Source organism: Neomonachus schauinslandi, chromosome X (assembly GCF_002201575.2).
Source record: "Neomonachus schauinslandi chromosome X, ASM220157v2, whole genome shotgun sequence".
In the NCBI taxonomy this organism is placed as follows: Eukaryota; Metazoa; Chordata; class Mammalia; order Carnivora; family Phocidae; genus Neomonachus; species Neomonachus schauinslandi.
The window spans coordinates 64,799,798-64,816,540 of NC_058419.1; positions in this window are offsets into that span (position 1 = coordinate 64,799,798).

Here is a 16,743-nt window from a genome sequence, read left to right on the forward strand (position 1 = left end):
TCTCTCTCTTTCCCTCTTTCTTTTTCAAAAAAAAAAAAATTATTTAAAAAAAAAAAAAAAAAAAAAAAAAGAAGGATAAACCTTTGCTCAGTTCTGTTTTACAAACTTGCTTAGATACTTCAGTTTGTTTGATCACACTCTACGAGTGAGTTTGTTAAAAATTGGCTAAGTCACATTGAGTTATTTTACTGTGAAAAACATTCACAAAGGTTAAGGATTACATAACCACTTATGGTTATAAAATACACGTACTTAGGTAAGTGTGTAAAATTCAAACTTCTAAATAATTTCAAACTTTGAAAACAAGAATGTTTATTGGGCATAGTCTGGAGATAAATTAGGAGTGTCAGCAGACTTGAGTGAAGGCTGGAAACAAAAAGAATCCAAAATAATAATATAGATACAATAAGTCATAAAAAAAATTATTCTATGCCTTTTTATTTTTATATTTTATGATTTTTTAAATAATAGCATTGTGTTTTATTGTTACAAAAGGAATGTGTGTTTATATGAAAAATTTAAATCCACATACAAAAACATAAAAATCACTTGTAGAACTATCATATAAAAATAATTTTAATTAGGGGCTCCTGGGTGGCTCAGTTGGTTAAGTGTCTGACTTTAGCTCAGATCATGATCTCAAGATCCTGGGATCGAGCTCCGCATCAGGCTCCCTTTTCAGTGGAGAGTCTGCTTCTCCCTCCCCCTCTGCCCCTCCCGCCCCTGCCTGTGCTCTCTGTCTCAGATAAATAAATAAAAATCTTTAAAAATAAAATAAATTAAAATAAAAAATAATTATAAACAGCAATTTGTTGATGGCCTTCTAGTCTCCTTTTGTTGAATAATATGAATAATTATAAAAGTAATTGTATAACTAATTTGATTTAATAGCTGCATTAAGGGAAGGAGTTAAGATGGTGGCATAGTAGGAGGACCCTAGGCTCATCTCATCCCTCAAACATGACTCAATACCTATCCAATCATTCTAAATACCCCATAAATCAACCTGAAGACTGAGAGAACTAATTCCACAACTAAAGCAGGGGGGGAGGGGAGCCACATTGAAGAAGGTAGGAAGTGTAGAGATGTGGTTTGGGGAAGAAATGGAACACAGATGATCTGGAGGGGAGAGAACCATGGTCATGGAGAAAGGCAAGAGAGAGGAACAAATGGGAACACATAAGAAGAACACTTCCCCAAAGTCATTGGCTGGGAAAACGAGAGGGGCTGATTTTCGTGAGTTCTTGCAACCAGCATGGCTTAAAGTCTGGAGTTTTAAAAGGTCATTGGGTTGGCTGAGGTAAAACCCTAAAGGTGCTGCTAGGTCATAAATCAGGCCTCAACAAGTACAAAAAGACTGAGATCAAAGCATTCATATTTTCTGACCACAACGCTGTGTAACTTGAAGTCAACCATGAGAAAAAATCTGGAAAGGTCACAAATACATGGAAGTTAACCAACATGCAACTAAACAATGAATAGGTCAAGCAGGAAATCAAAGAAATAAAAATACATGGAAAAAAGTTAAAATGAAAACACAGTGGTCCAAAACCTTTGGGATGCTGCAAAAGTAGTCCTAAGGGAGAAGTATATAGTAATACAGCCCCACCTCAAACAGCAAGAAAAATCTCAAATACACAACCTAACTTTACACCTAAAGGAACTAGAAAAAGAATAACAAAAGAAGACTAAAGCTAACAGAAGAAGGGGAATAATAAAGATTACAACAGAAATAAATGATACAGAAACTAAAAAAACACACACACACACAATAGAACTTATCAATGAAGCCAAGAGTTGGTGCTTTAAAAAAACTGATAGGGGCGCCTGGGTGGCTCAGTTGGTTAAGCAACTGCCTTCGGCTCAGGTCATGATCCTGGAGTCTCGGGATCGAGTCCCACATCGGGCTCCCTGCTCAGCAGGGAGTCTGCTTCTCCCTCTGACCCTCCTCCCTCTCATGCTCTCTCTCGCAAAAAAAATAAAAATAAAAAATAAAAAAACTGATAAACCCTAGCCAGATTCACCAAAAAGAAAAGGGAAAGGACAAAATAAATAAAATCACAAAGGAGACTGAGGAAATAACAAACACCACCACAAAAATAGAAACAATTATAAGAGAATATTATGAAAAACTATATGCCAACAAATTGGACAACCTGGAAGAAATAAATTCTTAGAAACATATAAACTACCAAAACTGAAACAGGATGAAATACAAAACCTGAACAGACTGATAACCAGCAACGAAATTCAATCAGTAATCAAAAATCCCCCAACAAACAAAGTCCAGGGTCAGATGGCTTCACAGGTGAATTCTACCAAACTTTTAAAGAAGAATACTTATTCTTCTCAAAGTATTCCAAAAAAAATGGAAATGAAAGGGAAACTACCAAATTCATTCTATGAGGGGAACATTACCGTGATACCAAATCCAGATAGAGAACTACGGGACAATATCCCTAATGAGCATAGATGCAAAAATTCTCAACAAAATACTAGTCAATCAAATCCAACAATACATTAAAAGAATCATTCACCACTATCAAATGGGATTTATTTCTGGGCTACATGCATAGTTTAATATTCACAAATCAATCAATGTGATACACCACATCAATGAAAGAAAGAATAAGAACCATATGATCCCCTCAATAGATGCAGAAAAAACATTTCACGAAGTACAACATCCATTCATGATAAAAACCCTCAACAAGGGTACGGAGTTGAAAACCCTCTCTGAGTGCTGATTCCTACCTAGCAGACAGAGTGGGGATATGCTAATCAACGAAACACTGAAAAATGCGGTAAGATTTGGTTGGAGCGGCATCCCGACGCCTACACCAGACTCTTGGTGATAAAAATGATTTGCTGAGAGATGGACGGGGGAAAGATGGCGGAGGAGTAGGGGACCCTATTTCAACTGGTCCCCGGAATTGAGCTGGATATCTACCAGACCACTCTGAGCACCCACGAAACCAGCCTGAGATGTAAGAAGATCTGGATCTCTACAAGCAGAATATCGCAGGCGGTTGGTTTTGAGGTACGAAGCGGAGAGCCGTGATTCTGCGGGCAGATATCGGAGGATAAACGGCGGCGGGAGGGTGCCGGGCCGTGGGGATCCTACACCGCCGGTGAGTGACAGCCTCGCGTGCTGCGGACGGGCACAGACTTGCAGACCAGTAGTGTCGGGAAAAGACTTTAGGGCAGCCCCCAGGGTGGAAAACCAGACCGGCAGGGTCGCGCGCATGTGAACCGCAGCCGCCTGGACAGAAACCCCAAGCGTTGGAGTCGCGCGCGCGTGCAAACTGGGAGCGGCTGGAGGTTTTAGAAGCACAAAGGGCAGAGACGTGCCCCAACATGGAGGCAGGACTGGGGGCGCTGTGGAGGGGCACACAACACAGGACGCTGCAGTTTATAGCAGCACGGACAGAAACGGAGACGGTGTGGCCTGGAGAGCTCACTGAAGAACAGACTGAGGTCTCTCTGCTCTGAGGCAGAGGGTTGGAAACAGTCTCTTCTGCTCTGTCTCATGGAAGAGACATGGAAAGCCACCAGGGAAAGGCGCCAGAGAACAAAGCCCCAAAGACTGATTCCCACTGAGCCCATCCCCCGCCACAGGGGCACAGGGCAACTCCGCCCAAACAGGGTTGCCTGAGTAACAGCGCGGCAGGCCCCTCTCCCAGAAGACAGGCTGGGAAAACAAAAGGCCAGCAACCCTAAGGTCCCTAGAAAACAGGTGCATCTTGCTTGGGTTCTGGTCAATAATTTCGACTCTATACATTCCCTCAAACACCCATCAACAGAATGACTAGGAGGAGGAGCCCCCAAAACAGAAAAGATTCAGAGATTATGACTTATGCTGCAGATTTACAAATGGATGCAGATATAACCAAGATGTCAGAGATGGAATTCAGGCTACCAATTGTGAAGACAATGGCTAGAATGGAGAAATCAATTAATGGCAACACAGAGTCTCTAAGGGCAGAAATAGAAGGTGAATTGGCAGAACTTAAAAATGCTATCAATGAGATCCAATCCAATCTAGATAATCTAACAGCTAGGGTAAGTGAGACAGATGAGAGAATAAGCGATCTGGAAGACAGTATAATAGATAAAAAGGGAAAAGAGGAGGCCAGGGAAAAACAACTCAGAATCCATGAAAATAGAATCAGAGAAATAAGTGACACCATGAGGCGTTCCAATGTCAGAATAATTGGAATCCTGGAGGGGGTGGAGAGAGAGAGAGGGCTAGAAGATGTATTTGAGCAAATCGTAGCTGAGAACTTCCCTAATCTGGGGAATGAAACAAACATTCGAGTCCTAGACGCAGAGAGGACCCCTCCTAAGATCAGGGAAAACAGGCCAACACCCCAGCATGTAATAGTAAAAGTTGCACATCTTACAACCAAGAAAACCATCTTAAGGGCAGTCAGGGGGAAGAGATTCCTTACATACAGAGGGAGGATCATCAGAATAATGTCAGACCTATCCACAAAGACCTGGCAAGCCAGAAAGGCCTGGCAAGACATATTCAGGGTACTAAATGAGAAGAACATGCAGCCAAGAATACTTTATCCAGCAAGGCTTTCATTTAGAATGGATGGAAAGATGCAGAACTTCCACGACTGGCAGAAGTTGAAAGAATATGTGACCACTAAGCCGGCCCTGCAAGAAATATTAAGGGGGGTTCTAAAAGGAGAAAGACCCCAAGAGTGATCTACAACAGAAATTTACAGGGACAACCTATAAAAACAACGTCTTCACAGGCAACATGATGACAATTAATTCATATCTTTCAATAATCACTCTCAACGTGAATGGCCTAAACGCTCCCATAAAACGGCACAGGGTTGCAGATTGGATACAAAGACAGGACCCATCCATATGCTGTCTACAAGAGACTCATTTGGAACCTAAAGATACATCCAGACTGAAAGTGAAGGGATGGAGATCCATCTTCCATGCCAGCGGACCTCAAAAGAAAGCTGGGGTAGCAATTCTTATATCAGACAAATTAGATTTTAAACTAAAGTCTGTAATAAGAGACACAGAAGGACACTCTATCATTCTTAAAGGGTCTATGCAACAAGAAGATCTAACAATTGTAAATATCTACACCCCCAATTTGGGAGCAGCCATCTACATAAGCCAACTGTTAACCAAAATAAAGAGTCATATTGATAACAATACGTTAATTGTAGGAGACCTCAATACTCCACTCTCAGCAATGGACAGATCATCTAGGCAGAAAATCAACAAGGAAACAAGAGCTTTGAATGATACATTGGACCAGATGGACCTCATAGATATTTACAGAACATTCCACCCTAAAACAACAGAATACTCATTCTTCTCGAGTGCACATGGAACTTTCTCCAGAATAGACCATATACTGGGTCACAAATCAGGTCTCCACCGATACCAAAAGATTGAGATTATTCCCTGCATATTCTCAGACCACAATGCTCTAAAATTGGAACTCAATCACAAGAAAAAATTTGGCAGAAATTCAAACACTTGGAAGCTAAAGACCACTCTGCTCAAGAAGGTTTGGGTCAACGAAGAAATCAAAGAAGAACTTAAACAATTCATGGAAATCAATGAGAACGAAAACACATCAGTCCAAAACCTATGGGATACTGCAAAGGCGGTCCTAAGGGGGAAATACATAGCCATCCAAGCCTCACTCTAAAAAATAGAAAAATCCTGAATTCACCAACTAACTCTACACCTTAAAGAACTAGAGAAAAAGCAACAAACGATGCCTAAGCCACACATTAGAAGAGAAATAATTAAAATTAGAGCAGAAATCAATGAATTAGAAACCAGAAACAGTAGATCAGATCAACAAAACTAGAAGTTGGTTCTTTGAAAGAATTAATAAGATTGAAAAACCACTGGCCAGACTTATCCAAAAGAAGAGAGAAAGGACCCAAATTAATAAAATTATGAATGAAAGGGGAGAGATCATGACTAACACCAAGGAAATAGAAACAATTATTAGAAATTATTATCAACAACTATATGCCAATAAACTGAGCAATCTGGATGAAATGGAGGCCTTCCTGGAAACGTATAAGCTGCCAAGACTGGAACAGGAAGAAATTGACAACCTGAATAGGCCAATAACCCAGTAACAAGATTGAAGCAGTGATCAAAAACCTCCCAAAAATCAAGAGTCCAGGGCCTGATGGATTCCCTGGGGAATTCTACCAAACATTCAAAGAAGAAATAATAACCTATTCTACTGAAGCTGTTTCAAAAAATAGAAACAGAAGGAAAACTTCCAAACTCATTCTATGAGGCCAGCATTACCTTAATCCCCAAACCAGGCAAAGACCCCATCAAAAAGGAGAATTTCAGACCGATATCCCTGATGACTATGGATTCCAAAAGCCTCAACAAAATCCTAGCTAATAGGATCCAACAATACATTAAAAGGATCATCCACCACGACCAAGTGGGATTTATCCCCGGGATGCAAGGGTGGTTCAACATTCGCAAATCAATCAATGTGATAGAACACATTAATAAGAGGAGGGAGAAGAACCATATGGTCCTCTCAATTGATGCAGAAAAAGCATTTGACAAAATACAACATCCTTTCCTGATTAAAACTCTTCAGAGTATAGGGATAGAGGGAACATTCCTCAAGCTCATAAAATTCATCTATGAAAAACCCACAGCAAATATCATCCTCAATGGGGAAAAGCTGAGAGCCTTTCCCTTAAGATCAGGAACACGTCAAGGGTGCCCACTCTCACCACTGTTGTTCAACATAGTACTAGAAATCCTAGCAACAGCAGTCAGACAACAAAAAGAAATAAAAGGTATTCAAATTGGCAAAGAAGAAGTCAAACTCTCTCTTTTCACAGACGACATGATAGTTTATGTGGAAAACCCAAAAGACTCCACCCCCAAATTACTAGAACTCATCCAGCAATTCAGTAATGTGGCAGGATACAAAATCAATGCACAGAAATCAGCTGCTTTCTTATACACTAGAAACGCAACTGTAGAAAGAGAAATTAAAGAAACTATTCCATTTACAATAGCACCAAAAACCATAAGATACCTCAGAATAAACCTAACCAAAGAGGTAAAGGATCTATACTCTAGGAACTACAAAACACTCATGAAACTGAAGAAGACACAAAAAGATGGAAAAATATTCCATGCTCATGGATTGGAAGAATAAACATTGTTAAAATGTCTATGCTACCCTGAGCAATCTATACCTTCAATGCCATCCCGATCAAAATTCCAATGACATTTTTCAAAGTGCTGGAATAAACAATCCTAAAATTTGTATGGAATCAGAAAAGACCCCGAATCGCCAAGGAGATGTTGAAAAAGAAAAACAAAGCTGGGGGCATCACGTTGCCCGATTTCAAGCTATATTACAAAGCTGTCATCACCAAGACAGCATGGTACTGGCACAAAAACAGACCTACAGACCAATGGAACAGAATAGAGAACGCAGATATGGACCCTCAACTCTATGGTCAAATAATCTTTGACAAAGCAGGAAAAAACATGCAATGGAAAAAAGACAGTCTCTTCAATAAATGGTGCTGGGAAAATTGGACAGCCACATGCAGAAGAATGAAACTCGACCATTCTCTAACACCATTCACAAAGATAAACTCAAAGTGGATGAAAGACCTCAAAGTGAGACAGGAATCCATCAAAATCCTAGAGGAGAACATAGGCAGTAACCTCTTTGACATCGGCCACAGCAACTTCATTCAAGATACATCTCCAAAAGCTAGTGAAACAAAAGCAAAAATGAACTTTTGGGACTTCATCAAGATAAAAAGCTTCTGCACAGCAAAGCAAAACAGTCAACAAAACAAAGAGGCAACCCACAGAATCGGAGAAGATATTTGCAAATGACACTACAGATAAAGGGCTGGTATCCAAAATCTATAAAGAACTTCTCAAACTCAACACCCAAAAAACAAATAATCAAGTCAAAAAGTGGACAGAAGAGATGAACAGACACTTCTCCGAAGAAGACATACAAATGGCTAACAGACACACGAAAAAATGTTCATCATCATTAGCCATCAGGGAAATCCAAATCAAAACCACACTGAGATACCACCTTACACCAGTTAGAATAGCAAAAATGGACAGGGAAAGAAACAACAAATGTTGGAGAGGTTGTGGAGAAAGGGGAACCCTCTTACACTGTTGGTGGGAATGCAAGCTGGTACAGCCACTTTGGAAAACAGTGTGGAGGTGCCTCAAAAATTTAAAAATAGAGCTACCCTATGACCCAGCAATTGCACTCCTGGGTATTTACCCCAAAGACACAGATGTAGTGAAAAGAAGGGCCATATGCACCCCAATGTTCATAGCAGCAATGTCCGCAATAGCCAAACTGTGGAAAGAGCCAAGATGCCCTTCAGCAGACAAATGGATAAAGATGTGGTCCAGCTATACAATGGAATACTACTCAGCCATCAGAAAGGATGAATACCCAACTTTTACATCAACATGGATGGGACTGGAGATTATGCTAAGTGAAATAAGTCAAGCAGAGAAAGTCAATTATCATATGGCTTCACTTATTTGTGGAACATAAGGAATAACATGGAGGACATTAGGAGAAGGAAGGGAAAAATGGGCAGGGGGAATTGGAGGGAGAGATGAACCATGAGAGACTATGGACTATGAGAAACAAACAGGGTTTTAGAGTGGAGGGGGGATGGGGTTTGGTTAGCCTGGTGATGGGTATTAAGGAGGGCACGTACTGCATGGAGCACTGGGTGTTATACGAAAACAATGGATCGTGGATCACTACATCAAAAACTAATGAAGTATTGTATGGTGACTAACATAACATAATAAAATTAAAAACTACAAAAAAAAAAAAAAACCCTCAACAAAGTAGATTTAGAGAGAACAGGCCTCAACATAATAAAGGCCATATATGAAAGACCCACAGCTAATGTCATCCTCCATGCAGAAAAACTGAGAGCTTTTCCTCTACAGTCAGGAACAAGACAGAGATGTCCACTCTCACCACTGTTATTTAACATAGTACTGGAAGTCCTAGCCACAGCAATCAGACAACACAAAGAAATAAAAGGCATCCGATTCAGCAAGGAAGAAGTCACTTTCACTATTTGTATAAGACATAATACTCTATATAAAAAACCTGAATGACTCCACCAAAAAATTGCTAGAACTGATAGAAGAATTCAGCAATGTCACAGGTAACAAAATCAATATACAGAAATCTATTGCTTTACTATCATAATTAAGGGGTCTATCCATCAGGAAGAACTAACAATTGTAAATATTTATGCCCTGAACTAGGAAGCACCTAAATATATACATCAATTAATAATAAACATAAAGAAACTTATTGATATTAATACGATAATAGTAGGGGACTCTAACACCCCACGTACATGAATGGACAGATCATCTAAGCAGAAAATCAACAAGGAAACAACGGCTTTGAATGACACACTGGACCAAATGGATTTAAAAGATATATTCAGAACATTCCATCCTAAAACAGCAGAATACACATTCTTTTCAAGTACACATGGAACATTCTCCAGAATAGATCACATACCAGCCACACAAAAAAGCCTCAACAAATTCAAGAATACTGAAGTCATACCAGGAACCTTTCCTACTACAATACTATGAAACTAGAAGTCAATCACAAGAAAAAGTCTGCAAAGACCACAAATACATGGAGGTTAAACAACATGCTACTGAAGAATGAATGGGTAAACCAGGAAATAAAAGAAGAAATAAAAAAATACATGGAAATAAATGCAAAAATAAAAGAAAATGGTTCCAACACAATGGTCCAAAACTTTTGGGATGCAGCAAAAGCAGTCATAAGAGGGAAGTATATAGCATTACAAGCCGACCTCAAGAAGCAAGAAAAATCTCAAATACACAACCTAAAGAAGCTAGAAAAAGAGCAACAAAGGTATCCTAAAACCAGCAGAAAGAAGGAAATAATAAAGATTGGAGCAGGGGCACCTGGGTGGCTCAGTCGTTAAGCATCTGCCTTCGGCTCAGGTCATGATCCTAGGGTCCTGGGATCAAGCCCCACATTGGGCTCCCTGCTTCGCGGGAGGCCTGCTTCTACCTCTTCCACTCCCCCTGCTTGTGTTCCGTCTCTCACTGTGTCTCTCTCTGTCAAATAAATAAATAAAATCTAAAAAAAAAAAAAAAAAGATTGGAGCAGAAATAAATGATATAGAAACTAAAAAAAAATAAATGATCTGTTGATCAATGAAACCAGGAGCTGCTTCTCTGAAAAAAAATCAATAAAATTTATAAACCTCTAGCCAGATGTATCAAGAAAAAAAGAAAGGATTCGAGTAAATAAAATAACAAATGAGAGAGGAGAAATAATACCACAGAAACACAATCATAAGAGATTATTATGAAAAACTATATGCCAACAAATTGGACAACCTGTAAGAAATGGATAAATTCCGAGAAACTTAAACTACCAAAACTGAAACAGGAAGAAACAGAAAATTTGATAAGACCAGTAAACCAGCAAAGAAACTGAGTCAGTAATCCAAAAAAAACCAACAAACAAAAGATGGCTTCAGAGGCAAATTCTACCACGCATTTAAAGAAGAGTTAATACCTATTCTTCTCAAACTATTCCAAAAAATGAAAAAGGAATGAAAACTACCAAATTCATTCTACGACACCAGCATTACCCTGATACCAAAACCAAATAAAGACACAACTAAAAAAATGTACAGGACAATATTCCTGATGAACATGGATGCAAAAATTCTCAACAAAATCCTAGCAAGATGAATTCAACAGTATATTAAAAAAATCACTCACCACAATCAAATGAGACTTATTCATGGATTGTAGGGAGGTTCAGTATTTGCAAATCAATCAACATGATACAACCCATCACTAAAAGAAAGGATAAGAACCATATGATCGTTTCAATAGACAGAGAAAAAGCATTTGACAAAGTACAACATCCATCCATGATAAAAACCTTCAACAAAGTAGGTTTAGAGGGAACTTACTTCAGTATAATAAAGGCCATATACGAAAAACCCACAGCTAATATCATCCTCAATGGGGAAAAACTGTGAGCCTTTGACTAAGGTCAGGAACCAGACAAGGATGTCCACTCTCAGCACTTTTATTTAACATAGTACTGGAAGTCCTAGTCACAGCAATCAGACAACAGTAAGAAATAGAAGGCATCCAAATCAGTAAGAAAGAAGTAAACTTGCACTATTTGCAGATGACATGATACTATACATAGAGAACCTGGAAGACTCTACCAAAAACCTGCTAGAAGTGATATACAAATTTAGTAAATTTGCAGGATACAAAATCAATGTACAGAAATCTGTTGCATTTCTATACACCAATAATGAAGCTGCAGAAAAAGAAATTAAGAAAACAATCCCATGTACAATTGCACCCAAAATAACAAGATACCTAGGAATAAACCTAACCAAAGAGGTGAAAGAGGCAAAATATTGATAAAAGAAACTGATGACAACACAAAGAAATGGAAAGGCATTCGTGCTCATGGACTGGAAGAAGCAATAATGTTAAAATGTCCATACTACCCAAAGCAATCTACAGATCTAATGCAATCCCTATCAAAATAGCAAGAGAATTTTTCACAGAACTAGAGCAAATAATCCTAATATCTGTATGGAACCACAAAAGACCCCAAATAGCCAAAGCAATCTTGAGAAGGGGGAAAAAAAAACAAAGCTGGATGTATCAAGCTCCCAGATTTCAAACTATACTACAAAGCTATGGTATTCAAACAGTATGACACTGGCACAAAAACAGACACATGGATCAATGAACTAGAATAGGGAACCCAGAAATAAACCCACTTATATGGTCAATATTCAATGACAAAGGAGGCAAGAATGTACAATGGGGAAAAGACCATCTCTTTTCAATAAATGGTGTTGAGAAAACCAGACAACAACATGCAAAAGAATGAAAGTAGACCACTTTTTACGCCACATACAAATATAAACCAAATAGATTAAAGACCTGAAACCATAAAACTCCTAAAAGAAAATATAGGCAGTAAACTCTTGGATATCAGTCTTGGCAATATTGTTCTGGATCTGTCTCCTCAGGCAACGTTAAACAAAAGCAAAAATAAACAATTGGTACTAGATCAAACTAAAAAGTTTTGGCACGGCAAAAGAAGCCATCAACAAAACAAAGGCAATCTGCTAAATGGGAAAAGATATTTGCCCATGATATATCTGATAATTGGTTAATATACAAAATATATAAAGAATTCATACAACCCAAGGCACCTGGGTGGTGCAGTCTGTTAAGCATCCAACTCTTGGTTTCAGCTCAGCTCATGATCTCAGGGCCATAAGATTGAGCCCCGCGTCAGGCTCTGCACTCAGTGGGGAGTCTGCTTGAGATATTTTCTTTCTCTGAAATAAATAAATCTTTAAAAGGTAAGAATTCATATAACTAAATGTCAAAAAACAATCAGATTAAAAAATATATACCATGGGGAAAACAGTTTCCTCAAAAAATTAAAGATAGAGGGGCGCCTGGGTGGCTCAGTTGTTAAGCATCTGCCTTTGGTTCAGGTCATGATCCCAGGGTCCTGAGATTGAGCTGTGCATCAGGCTCCCTGCTCTGTGGGGGGCCTTCTTCTCCCTCTGCCACTCCCCCTGCTTGTGTTCCCTCTCTCGCTGTGTCTCTGTCAAATAAATAAATAAAATCTTTAAAAAAAATTAAAGATAGAAACACCATATGAGCCAACAATTCCATTTCTGGGTATTTATCCAAAGAAAACAAAAACACTAATTCAAAAAGATGTATGCGTCCCTGTTTACTGCAGCATTATTTATGGTAGCCATGATAAGGAAGCAATCTAATGTTCATCAATAGATAAATGGATAAAGAAGATATAGTATATATATATACAATAGACTATTATTCAGCCATAAACAAGAGTGAAATCTTGCCATTTGTGACAACATGGATGGACCTAGAGAGTATTATACTAAGTAAAATAAGTCAGAGAAAGACAATTACCATATAATTTCACTTACATGTGGAATATAAAACAAAACAAAACGAAATAGAAATAGACTCATAAATACAGAGTACAAATTGGTGGTTGCCAGAGGGGAGGGTTTGCGGGGGGATGAGCAAAATAAGTGAAGAGGATTAAGAGGTACAAACTTCCAGCACAAAATAAATAACTGGGATGTAAAGTACAGCATAGGGAATATAGCCAATAATATAATATTATAATAACTATGTATGATAACAGATGGTAACTAGATTTGTCATGTTGATCATTTCATAATGTATATAAATATCTAATCACTATGTTGGGATACCTGAAACTAATATAATATTGTATATCAACTATACCTTAATTTTAAGAATACTATAAAAAAAATCAAAGAATATTTTTGGCGGGGAGGGGCAGAGGAAGAGGGAGAAAGAGAATCTTATGCAGGCTCCACACCCAGTGGGCTTGATCTCACAACCCTGAGATCAGGGCCGAAGCTGAAATCAAAAGTCAGACACTCAACTGACTGAGCCACCTAGGTGCCCGCAAACAAAAGAATATTGATATCTTGTTCAAATACAAACTATATTTTGCTCATCTATGTTCACATTCAAGCAGAGATGTAAATATAAAGTTTGACATATTCTATTCAGTCTATAAACTTTGTACCAAAGAAAATGAAAAGCTCTTATCTGCTAAGTGTACATACATCTTATATACAATACTGCTAAAAAAAAAAAAAAAAGGAATGTGATTGATTACCTGGGCTATTGAAGCTTTCAGAATGAAGTTTTGTTCACTTTTAAGTTTTCTCAAAATGTATAAAAGCACCTAGTGAGATTTTTTTACTGTACTGAAATGGAAGGAATAATCTCCATAAAACATGTGCCTTACAGGATGGCTATCATTGTTACTGCCCATAGAAAAGGTGTTAAAATGATGGCCTGCTGCAAACTTGCTTTCAAAATGCGGGACAAGGAAAATGTCCTTTAATTTGTAAATACACTGAGGATGAGAATGGTGAAAGGATTACAGTTAAACAGAGATGTATATGCTGTCTCTCTAAAACCGCTTGATGATCTTTGAACAGGCCATATGGAGACTAGAAAAGAATTAACTGACCGTGCCCAAGTTGCCTGATGTTATGTGTAGGCTACAACAAAAACTCATACAGAAACTCATACAGTTTTTGGAAATAAGACTGCTTCAGAACAACAACAAAAACTCACCAGAAAGGCACCCAAGTTAAACAGGACTCTTGTTTCTTTACTAAAATTTTAACTTATTTGGAATCCAACTTCAATTTCACAAGTTGAAACTACCTCTGCACTTTAAAGCCTTTTTCCCTCAGGGAAAAAAAAGGGTTTAATTTATGATGACATCTAACATGCTTTGGAATGTTAAAAAATGATGAACGTTTTAGTCATGGACAGCCTATAGGATGAATGTATAGATGCAAAGGGCCTGACTGACAAATAGCTGGTCTACTAAGACAAGCCTCTAGTACTAAGTGAATAGACATTTCTGGAGAACTGAAAACTAACTCCTACAAACCTGCTATTCCTAGTAAGTAATACTTAGGAATATTGCATCCTCAAACACTTTTTTTGAAAGGACATTTAGGTTGATGTCACCACACTGGACTGACACCAAGAATCAGTCTAATGTGGGCTTGATAAGACCAGAGATGCATATCAAAGTGAATATTATATTAGATTATATTCAGTTTTACCACTACATAAAAGAAAACAAGGATGTCCTAAAGGCTGCAGGCACTTCAGAGAAATATTATTGGAAAAGAAATAGAGTAAAAATATCCTACTGTACCATAGAGCCAAAAGAAACATTTCACTGTTATTTTTTACTAAATATGGGCAACAGATATGTCTAACTTGTCATACATATTGTATTTACATTCTCCTTTTCAAAAGTCTTACATTTATGTATATTAAGAATATATACTACAACCTATAAAATTTAAACATTCAAGAATTAAAATAGGGGCGCCTGGGTGGCTCAGTCAGGGGCGCCTGGGTGGCTCAGTCATTAAGCGTCTGCCTTCGGCTCAGGTCATGATCCCAGGGTCCTGGGATCGAGCCCCGCATCGGGCTCCCTGCTCCGCGGGAAGCCTGCTTCTCCCTCTCCCACTCCCCCTGCTTGTGTTCCCTCTCTCGCTGTGTCTCTCTGTCAAATAAATAAATAAAATCTTAAAAAAAAAAAAGAATTAAAATAAATTGCTGTAACAGGTGACAGAAATATGAAAAATACTGTCATATTTTCTCAAAGTATTTACTTAGTCCTACTATTAATACTAATTGTTTAACTGTTAACTAGTCCTATTGTTTTGTTTAAATAATAGCATGTAACAGAAAAGTAATACAGGAAAACATAATTTTAAATAAACATCTACTTTCATATTTTTATATTAAAGTAATAACACTTTTGCACAATTATTTATTATGTATTAAAAGTCTTTTCATCTAGTATAGCTGTGTCCTGTGTTGGGGCTCTAAAGGTTGGTCACCCCAACGGTATAGTACCATTTGGATGGGGGAACAAAATATAAAAACAGGTAATATTTGTAAATTACATAGACAAGAAACTGGTAAACTGTGGTGCCTTCTGTGAAAGATAAATTAGTGGGTGGAATAAGCCAGAGAGGGTTTCTTTTTCTTATTTTTAGAACTTTGTACCTTGTGCATGTACTACCTAGTCCAAAGGGAGAAAAACATTAGTCTTACACAGTGATTGCTCAGAGTGAGCTGAGAAAGGTGCTTGCAGGCGCATAGGGCTCAGGGTTCCCACTGGAAACAATGTGTTAAGAACACGTGGTTCTTGGGGAACATGCCCAAAATTCAAGATGGCTGCCTGGTGGATGACTGATTCAGATGAGCCTGATGAGGTAAGCTGGTGCCCAAAACTGAAGGGTCTGCTAACCCCCACGAATCAGTATGAATTTGTTTTGTGAAGGAAGCCATTAGAGGGTTTTAAAGAAAGGAATATAATTATGTGATTTATGACTAAGAGATCCTTTTGGTTGTGTGAAGAATGTGGGGTAGCCCTGTTGCGAGGACCTATTTCTGTAGTCTTGGTGAGTATGGCTGTTTGAGTTTAAACTGTTCGCGTGGTAGCACTGAATGAGGATGTGGAGGCACATTTAGACATGGTGCGACTTTGGGAAGTGGCCCTGATAAGACCTGCTATAGATTGTGGATTGCGGGGAGGGGGGTGCATAACATGGATTACTGCTGTTTCTGGGCTGGGTAGCTCAGAGCGCCTCTTTCTGGGATGGAGAACACTAGGGCATTGGTGGACTGTGGAGGAATAAGAAAGAGTTCTCTTTGGGACACTTGATGCCAGAGATGGTTAACTGATGCATGTTTTTTTGAAAGTCACTCAGGTTATTGCGTGGAAACTGGGGAGGGGAGGGCATCTGTGAGGCAAAGTGACAGCCCTGGGTGGGCCTCAGCAGGGACAGAGAGGAAACTACTCAGGGAAAAGGCTGGAGGGGCTCCAGCAGAGAATCTTGCAGGCCCGCAAAGGCTTTAAGCTTTTCATAGGTAAGAAATGGGCGACAATGACAGGGCTTTGAGCATGATGAGAGTTGACCAAAGGCCTGCTGTGTGGAGAGCAGGCTATAAGGTAGAGTTGCCAGATTTAGCAAATAAAAATACAGAATGCCAAGTTAAATTTAA